The 9,080-nt window shown below is 35.9% G+C and overlaps 1 long non-coding RNA gene across 1 annotated transcript in view; it reads left to right on the plus strand.

Annotated features, from left to right (window-relative positions):
* Positions 1–8,721, plus strand: part of LOC132345535 (uncharacterized) — a 76,392-nt gene extending 67,671 nt beyond the window's left edge. Inside the window, exon 3 of the long non-coding RNA XR_009494935.1 lies at positions 6,794–8,721. This is a non-coding gene — a long non-coding RNA (uncharacterized lncRNA). The remainder of the gene's footprint in view (positions 1–6,793) is intronic.
* The last annotated feature ends 359 nt before the right edge of the window (positions 8,722–9,080 follow it).

A 9,080-nucleotide genomic window follows, 5' to 3' on the forward strand; every position in this document is an offset into this window, starting at 1 on the left:
TTACCCAACTTCTGAGGGAAAACACTTCTGAATATTCTACCAAATGCCCATGAAATATGAAGCTTTACACTGTATCAGATGAGAGCAAACATTAATTCTGGCTCTGTGTGTATCCCAGGGATTGTTCTTTTTTAATGTTTCTCAATGTTTTCTCTCTGGTATTTAGAGATTTCTTATAAATCCTGAGCACTTTCGATGCCTCCTTCAGATCTCTAAATTTCTCTGTCTTCACAATTCTCTTCTCTCTGGCACTCTTCCCTACAATATCTGGCTCTCTTGACCTTTGCAAACTTACAACTTGGACATTTTCACCAAGAGCTATGTTGGAGCCATCATAGGGCTAATCTTGTTAGACTGTGTGGTAAGTCACTTCACTTACCAACTCTATGCAACCCCATGGACTGTAGCCCACCAGGCTCCTCTGTCCATGGGATTCTCCAGGCAAGAATACTGAAGTGGGTTGCCATGCCCTTCTGCAGGGGATCTTCCTGACCCAGGGATCAAAGCCGTGTCTCTTATGTCTCCTGCATTGGCAGGCAGGTTCTTTACCACAAGTGCCATCTGGAAAGTCCTCTTGTTAGCTTAGCTGATCTCTTATTGCTTGATTTCCAGTGTCTTGAGAACCACTGTTTTACTTATATGCCTCGCTTTATAGTTTTCATGCACGAAGAAAAATCTTTTCTCTGAAACTCCTTTCTGACCTGAAGTATAAATTCTGTTGAGCGATTTTCATGTTCTTATTAGCTGTTCCCATAAAGAAGGGAATGGAAACCCACTCCAGTATTCTTGCTGGGAGAATTCCATGGACAGAGGAGCCTGGAGGGCTACAGTTCATGGAGTCACAAAGAGTTGGACTGAGCTACTAACACTTTCACTTCATAGCTACTTTACAAAATGTCATCATTTTTTTGGCCATTTAAAAAATAGGGTTATTCTTTTTTTTTTTTTTTTAGAATTTAGCTGTACTAATTCTTTTTATATTATGGAAAACTTCTAGTGCAAAAAGTTCTAATATTAATGAAGTCTAGTTTATCAAGTTTTTCTTTAATAATACTTTGTGTCCTACCTGAGAAAACCTGACTGAAAAGGTCATGAAGATTTTCCTCTATATTTTCTGTTAGAGGTTTTATAACTCTAAGTTTTATTTTTAAGTTTAAAATACATGTTAGGTTAAAATTTGTATGACATAATAGATAAGATTCACTTTTCTACCTTTTGATATTAGGCTGTTTCAGCAGTATTTGTTAAAAGGACTGTTCCTTTCTGTCAAATTACTTAGACACTGGGGTTAAAAATTAATTTGGTTATGATTCTTTTTCTAGGCTAACTAGTCTGTTTATCAATATCACTGTATTGATTCTTGATAGCTTTACCAGTTAATCTTGAAATGAGATGATATATGTCTTTCATCTTTATTCTTTTTCAAAACTGTGTTTGTGTTTTGTTTCTCTGTATTTTTATAATTTTTAGAATACATTTGTAAATTTCCACAAAGTAGGCCTGATGGAATCTTTTTTGGGATTCCATCAAATGTATAGATCAATTTGGGGAAGATTTGCATCTTAAAATACTGAATCTTTAATCCATAATCATAGTATATTTTCCACTTTAAAATTTTTCTTTACATTTTCATTAATTTCTTTCAGCAGTGTTTTTTGCTGTTGTCACTGTACAAAAATAGTTCATATATTTTCTTAAATATATCATTGATTAATAGCTTAATGCTATTATAAATTAAAAAATTTAAATAATATTTTCTAATTGTTTGCTGAAAGTATTTAGATATACACATGATTTTTGTATGCAGCCCTTCTATTTTGCAATCATTAAAATCACTTTTTAGTTCTACTAATATTTTTTTTAGATTCTGTAGGGTTGTCTAGGTTCACAGCCACAGGTAGAGACAATTTTACTTCTTCCTTTCCATTCTGCATCCTTTTTGTATTATTTTACTTTGTTTTCTTACATCTTTGCAGTGAGTAGGGTAGGGAAAGTATTAAACGGGACTAGTGAGAGAGAATATCTTCACCTTGCTTCCTATTTTAGGGAGAAAGTGCTCAATTTTTCTCTACTATAATGTTACTTACAATATTTTTAATGGGTTTCCTTTTTCAGGTTGAGGAAGTTTCTTCTATTTCTAATATGTTGGTGGTTTTTATCATGATTGTGTATAGAATTTTGCTAGATGGATTTTCTCATCTATTTGTTGCTGTTGCTAAGTTGCTTAAGATGATTGTATTATTTTTCTCTTTGATGCCCTGTGTGTGTTAGTTGCTTAGTCGTGTCTGATTCTTTGCAACCCCATGAACTGTAGCCCACTAGGCTCCTCTGTCCATGGAATTCTCCAGGCAAGAATACTGGAGTGGGTTGCCATTTCCTTCTCCAAGGGACTTTCCCGAACCAGGGATCACACTTGGGTTTCCTGCATTGTACAGAAGGCAAATTCTTTACCAAGGAAGCCCATTTAAGCACCTGCCTGCTGAGGCAGGAGACATGGGTTTGATACCTGGTCTGGGAAGGTTCCGTATGCCTCAGAGCAACTAAGCCAGAGCTACTGAGCCCTCTTGTCTAAAGTTTGTGCTCGGAAATTGAAACTGTAATCAGAAATCTTCCAGCAAACAAAAGCCCAGGTCCAGACGGCTTCACAGCTGAATTCTGCCAAAAATTTAGAGAAGAGCTAACACCTATCCTACTCAAACTCTTCCAGAAAATTGCAGAGGAAGGTAAACTTCCAAACTCATTCTATGAGGCCACCATCACCCTAATACCAAAAACTGACAAAGATCCCACAAAAAAAGAAAACTACAGGCCAATATCACTGATGAACATAGATGCAAAAATCCTTAACAAAATTCTAGCAATCAGAATCCAACTACACATTAAAAAGATCATACACCATGATCAAGTGGGCTTTCTCCCAGGGATGCAAGGATTCTTTAATATCTGCAAATCAATCAATGTAATACACCACATTAACAGATTGAAAAATAAAAACCATATGATTATCTCAATAGATGCAGAGAAAGCCTTTGACAAAATTCAACATCCATTTATGATAAAAACTCTCCAGAAAGCAGGAATAGAAGGAACATACCTCAACATAATAAAAGCTATATATGACAAACCCACAGCAAACATTATCCTCAATGGTGAAAAATTGAAAGCATTTCCTCTAAAGTCAGGAACAAGACAAGGGTGCCCACTTTCACCATTACTATTCAACATAGTTTTGGAAGTTTTGGCCACAGCAATCAGAGCAGAAAAAGAAATAAAAGGAATCCAAATTGGAAAAGAAGAAGTAAAACTCTCACTGTTTGCAGATGACATGATCCTCTACATAGAAAACCCTAAAGACTCCACCAGAAAATTACTAGAACTAATCAATGAATATAGTAAAGTTGCAGGATATAAAATCAACACACAGAAATCCCTTGCATTCCTATACACTAATAATGAGAAAATAGAAAGAGAAATTAAGGAAACAATTCCATTCACCACTGCAATGAAAAGAATAAAATACTTAGGAATATATCTACCTAAATAAACTAAAGACCTATATATAGAAAACTATAAAACACTGGTGAAAGAAATCAAAGAGGACACTAATAGATGGAGAAATATACCATGTTCATGGATTGGAAGAATCAGTATAGTGAAAATGAGTATACTACCCAAAGCAATTTATAGATTCAATGCAATCCCTATCAAGCTACCAACAGTATTCTTCACAGAGCTAGAACAAATAATTTCACAATTTGTATGGAAATACAAAAAATCTCGAATAGCCAAAGCGATCTTGAGAAAGAAGAATGGAACTGGAGGAATCAACCTGCCTGACTTCAGGCTCTACTACAAAGCCACAGTCATCAAGACAGTATGGTACTGGCACAAAGACAGAAATATAGATCAATGGAACAAAATAGAAAGCCCAGAGATAAATCCATACACATATGGACACCTTATCTTTGACAAAGGAGGCAAGAATATACAATGGATTAAAGACAATCTCTTTAACAAGTGGTGCTGGGAAATCTGGTCAACCACTTGTAAAAGAATGAAACTAGAATACTTTTTAACACCATACACAAAAATAAACTCAAAATGGATTAAAGATCTCAACGTAAGACCAGAAACTATAAAACTCCTAGAGGAGAACAAAGGCAAAACACTCTCCGACATACATCACAGCAGGATCCTCTATGACCCACCTCCCAGAATATTGGAAATAAAAGCAAAAATAAACAAATGGGACCTAATCAAACTTAAAATCTTCTGCACAACAAAGGAAATTATAAGCAAGGTGAAAAGACAGCCTTCAGAATGGGAGAAAATAATAGCAAATGAAGCAACTGACAACTAATCTCAAAAATATACAAGCGACTCCTACAGCTCAATTCCAGAAAAATAAATGACCCAATCAAAAAACGGGCCAAGGAACTAAATAGACATTTCTCCAAAGAAGACATACAGATGGCTAACAAACACATGAAAAGATGCTCAACATCACTCATTATCAGAGAAATGCAAATCAAAACCACTATGAGGTACCATTTCATGCCAGTCAGAATGGCTGCGATCCAAAAGTCTACAAGCAATAAATGCTGGAGAGGGTGTGGAGAAAAGGGAACCCTCTTACACTGTTGGTGGGAATGCAAACTAGTACAGCCACTATGGAGAACAGTGTGGAGATTCCTTAAAAAACTGGAAATAGAACTGCCTTATGATCCAGCAATCCCACTGCTGGGCATACACACCGAGGAAACCAGAATTGAAAGAGACACATGTACCCCAATGTTCATCGCAGCACTGTTTATAATAGCCAGGACATGGAAGCAACCTAGATGTCCATCATCAGATGAATGGATATGTGGTACATATATACAATGGAGTATTACTCATCCATTAAAAAGAATACATTTGAATCAGTTCTAATGAGGTGGATGAAACTGGAGCCAATTATACAGAGTAAAGTAAGCCAGAAAGAAAAACACCAATACAGTATACTAATGCATATATATGGAATTTAGAAAGATGGTAACAATAACCCTGTGTACGAGACAGCAAAAGAGACACTGATGTATAGAACAGTCTTTTGGACTCTGTGGTAGAGGGAGAGGGGGGGATGATTTGGGAGAATGGCATTGAAATATGTATAATATCATGTATGAAACGAGTTGCCAGTCCAGGTTCAATGCACGATACTGGATGCTTGGGGCTGGTACACTGGGATGACCCAGAGGGATGGTATGGGGAGGGAGGAGGGAGGAGGGTTCAGGATGGGGAACACATGTATACCTATGGTGGATTCATTTTGATATATGGCAAAACCAATACAATATTGAAAAGTTAAAAAAAAATAAAAAATAAAGTCTGTGCTCCTATTACCTTAGTTTTGTTAAGCAAATTGATTAATTTTCAGATGTTAAACCAACTATACATTCTTTGGATAAACCCTATTTGGTCATTATAAATTAACTTTTTCAATGTTGCTGGATTTCGTTTGTTAATTTTATATTATTATTATTTTTTTTTGTATCTATGTTCATGAGAGTTACTACTCTGAGGTGCCCTGTTTTTGTAATATCTTTCTCTGGTTTGGGATTAAGGTAATGCTGGCCATTTACAATGAGTTTGGAAGTGTCCCCTTCTTTATTTTCCAGAATATTTTCTGTGACATTGGAATTATTTCTTCCTTAATTGTTTGCCAGATTTCAACTAGTAAAACTTTTGGGCTTGTAGTTTTCTCTGTGAGGAAATTTTTATTTACAATTTTAAGTTCCATCCTAGATGTAGGGCTGTTCTGTGTTAGTAATGTAATTTCTCTCTTTCAAGTAATTTGTTCTTTCCAAATAAATGGTTGAATTCACCTGTTTGTTCCCTCTCCTTGTTTAATCTAATTAGAGGTTTTTCACTTTTTTTTGAGAACCGGCTTTTGTTTTCTATTTTTTGTCTATTGTTTTTCACTTATATGTTGATTGATTTAACATAGCAGTATTATTTCCTTTTTCCCCTAAATTTTTATAGTTAATATTCTGTTTGAGTGTTTTCTTTTTAAGGTGGAGCTGCAAATAGTTTAATTTAGGCTCTTTGTTTTCAACATAAGCATTTAAGTCAAACCAACAAATTTCCTTTAACCACAGTTTTAGTTGCAGTTCACAAAGTTTGATGTGTCTTATAATTAGTTTTATCAGGTCAAATAGTTTTTAATTTTGGAGAAGACAATGGCATCCCACTCCAGTACTCTTGCCTGGAAACTCCCATGGATGGAGGAGCCTGGTAGGCTGCAGTCCATGGGGTCGCTACGAGTTGGACTTGACTGAGTGACTTCACTTTCACTTTTCACTTTCATGCATTGGAGAAGGAAATGGCAACCCACTCCAGTGTTCTTGCCTGGAGAATCCCAGGGACAGAGGAGCCTAGTGGGCTGCTGTCTATGAGGTTGCACAGAGTCGGACACAACTGAAGCGACTTAGCAGCAATAGCAGCAGTTTTTAATTTTACCTTTTGCTTTCTTATTTGGTCCATGGGGTTTTCAGAAAAGTATTTTTAAGTTTCCAAATATTTGGGCATTTCCTGGTATTTTTAATTGACTTCTAATTTAATATCACGACTTTTTTTTTGTAATGAGCTGTTTATATATTTTGGAGATTAATCCCTTGTTGGTTGCATCATTTACAAATATTTTCTCACATTCTGTAGGTTATCTTTTCATTTTGTTTATGATTTACTTTGCAGTGCAAAAGCTTTATTAGGTCCCATTTGTTAATTTTCGTTTTTATTTACATTACTCTAGGAGATACTCTTGCCTGGAAAATCCCATGGATGGAGGAACCTGGTGGGCTGCAGTCCATGGGGTCGCTAAGAGTCGGGCACGACTGAGCGACTTCACTTTCACTTTTCACTTTGATGCATTGGAGAAGGAAATGGCAACCCACTCTAGTGTTCTTGCCTGGAGAATCCCAGGGATGGGGAAGCCTGATGGGCTGCCATCTATGGGGTCGCACAGAGTTGGACACTACTGAAGCGACTTAGCAGCAGCAGCAGCAGCAGCAGGGGATGGATCCAAAAAGATATTGCTGTGCTTTATGTCAAAGAGTGTACTGCCTATGTTTTCCCCTAGGAATTTGATAGTATCCCCAGTCTTACATTTAGGTTTTTAATCAATTTTGAATTTATTTTTGTGTGTTGTGTCAGGGAATGTTATAATTTCATTTTTTACATGTAGCTGTCCAGCTTTCCCAGCACTACATATTGAAAAGACTGTCTTTTTCCCATTGTATATTCTTGCCTCTTTTGTCATACATTAATAGACCATAACCCTGTGGGTTTATTTCTGGCCTTTTTATCCTTTTCACTTGTTTATATCTCTATTTTTGTGCCAGTACCATAGTGTTTTAATTACTGTAGCTTTGTGTTATAGGCTAAAGTCAAGAAACCTGTTTGCTCCAGCTTTATGGGGAACACATGTATACCTGTGGTGGATTCATTTTGATATTTGGCAAAACTAATACAATTATGTAAAGTTTAAAAATAAAATAAAATTAATTAAAAAAAAAAAGATTGCTTTGGCTATTTGGGGTCTTTTGTGTTTCCAAATAAGTTGGAAAGGGTGTGGAGAAAAAAGAACATCCTCCTACATTGTTGGTGGGAACATAAATTGGTACAGCCACTATGAAAAACAGTATGGAGTTTCCTTAAAAAACTAAAATTAGAGCTACCACATGATCTAAAATCCCATTCTTGGGCATATATCTGGGGGAAAATATAATTCAAAAAATCCATGCACCCCAGTGTTCACTGCAGCACTATTTACAGTGGCCAAGACATGGAAGTAACCTAAATGCTCATTGACAGATGAATGGATAAAGAAGTAGAATATATATACCATGGGATATTATCTAGCCATAAAAAAGAATGAAGTAATGCCATTTGCAGCAACATTCAGAGACCTAGAGAACATCACTTACTAAGTGAAGTAAGCCAGAGAGAGAAAGACAAAATCATATGCTATTGCTTTTATATGGAATCTAAAAAGAGTGATAAAATGAACTTATATACAAAACAGAGATTGACCCACAGACACAAAACAGACTTATGGTTAGCAAAAGGAAAGAGAGGGGGTAGGGATAAATTGTGAATTTGGGATTACACATTACTATATATAAAATAACCAACATGGACCAAGGTGAAAGTGAAATCGCTCAGTTGTGTCCAACTCTTTGCAACCCCATGGACTGTAGCCTAACAGGCTCCTCTGTCCATGGGATTTTCCAGGCAAGAATACTGGAGTGGGTTGCCATTTCCTTCTCCAGGAGATCTTCCCAACCCAGGGATTGAACCCAGGTCTCCCACGTTGTAGGCAGATGCTTTACTATCTGAGCCACCAGGGAAGTCCTGGACCAAGGTACTATATAGTAAAAGGGACTATACTCAATATTTTATAATAACCTATAAAGGAAAAATATCTGAAACAGAATAGATATATGTATATGTACAACTGAATTACTTTGTTGTACACCTGAAACTGAGAGTTTTGTAAGTCAACTATACTTCAATCCAAAAAAGTGCCATTATGATCAGACTACAAACTCTGTATGACTTCAGTCCTTTTAATTATTCAGGTACACTTTGTTGGAATGAGTATTCTGTAATATCAGATATGTCAAGTTGGTTGATTGTGTTATTCAAGTCATATTTACTCTCACTTTTTGTGTCTATGTTTTCCACCAATTTACTGAAGTGTTGAAATCTTCAATTGTTATTGTGGATTTGTTTCAAGTTCTTTTAGCTTTTGTTTTAAATATTTTGAAAAACTGTTGTTTAGAATATTCACATTTAGTATTGCTCCTTCTTCTTGGCTAATTGAACTTCTGTCATTCTGAAATGTTGATTCTGTCATATCCTTTTCCTGGAATGTACTTTTCCTGATACTGATATAGCTGCTTCAGTTTTCTCTTAATTAATGTGTGCATGCATGTTTTTTGTTTTTCTGTCCTTGTCCTTTTTTTTTTTTTGTCCTTGTTCTTTTACTCCATGTCTTTGTAAATTCATTTATTGATGAATAGTGTATGGTTTAGTCA

Source organism: Bos taurus, chromosome 6, assembly GCF_002263795.3.
Source record: "Bos taurus isolate L1 Dominette 01449 registration number 42190680 breed Hereford chromosome 6, ARS-UCD2.0, whole genome shotgun sequence".
Classification (NCBI taxonomy): domain Eukaryota; kingdom Metazoa; phylum Chordata; class Mammalia; order Artiodactyla; family Bovidae; genus Bos; species Bos taurus.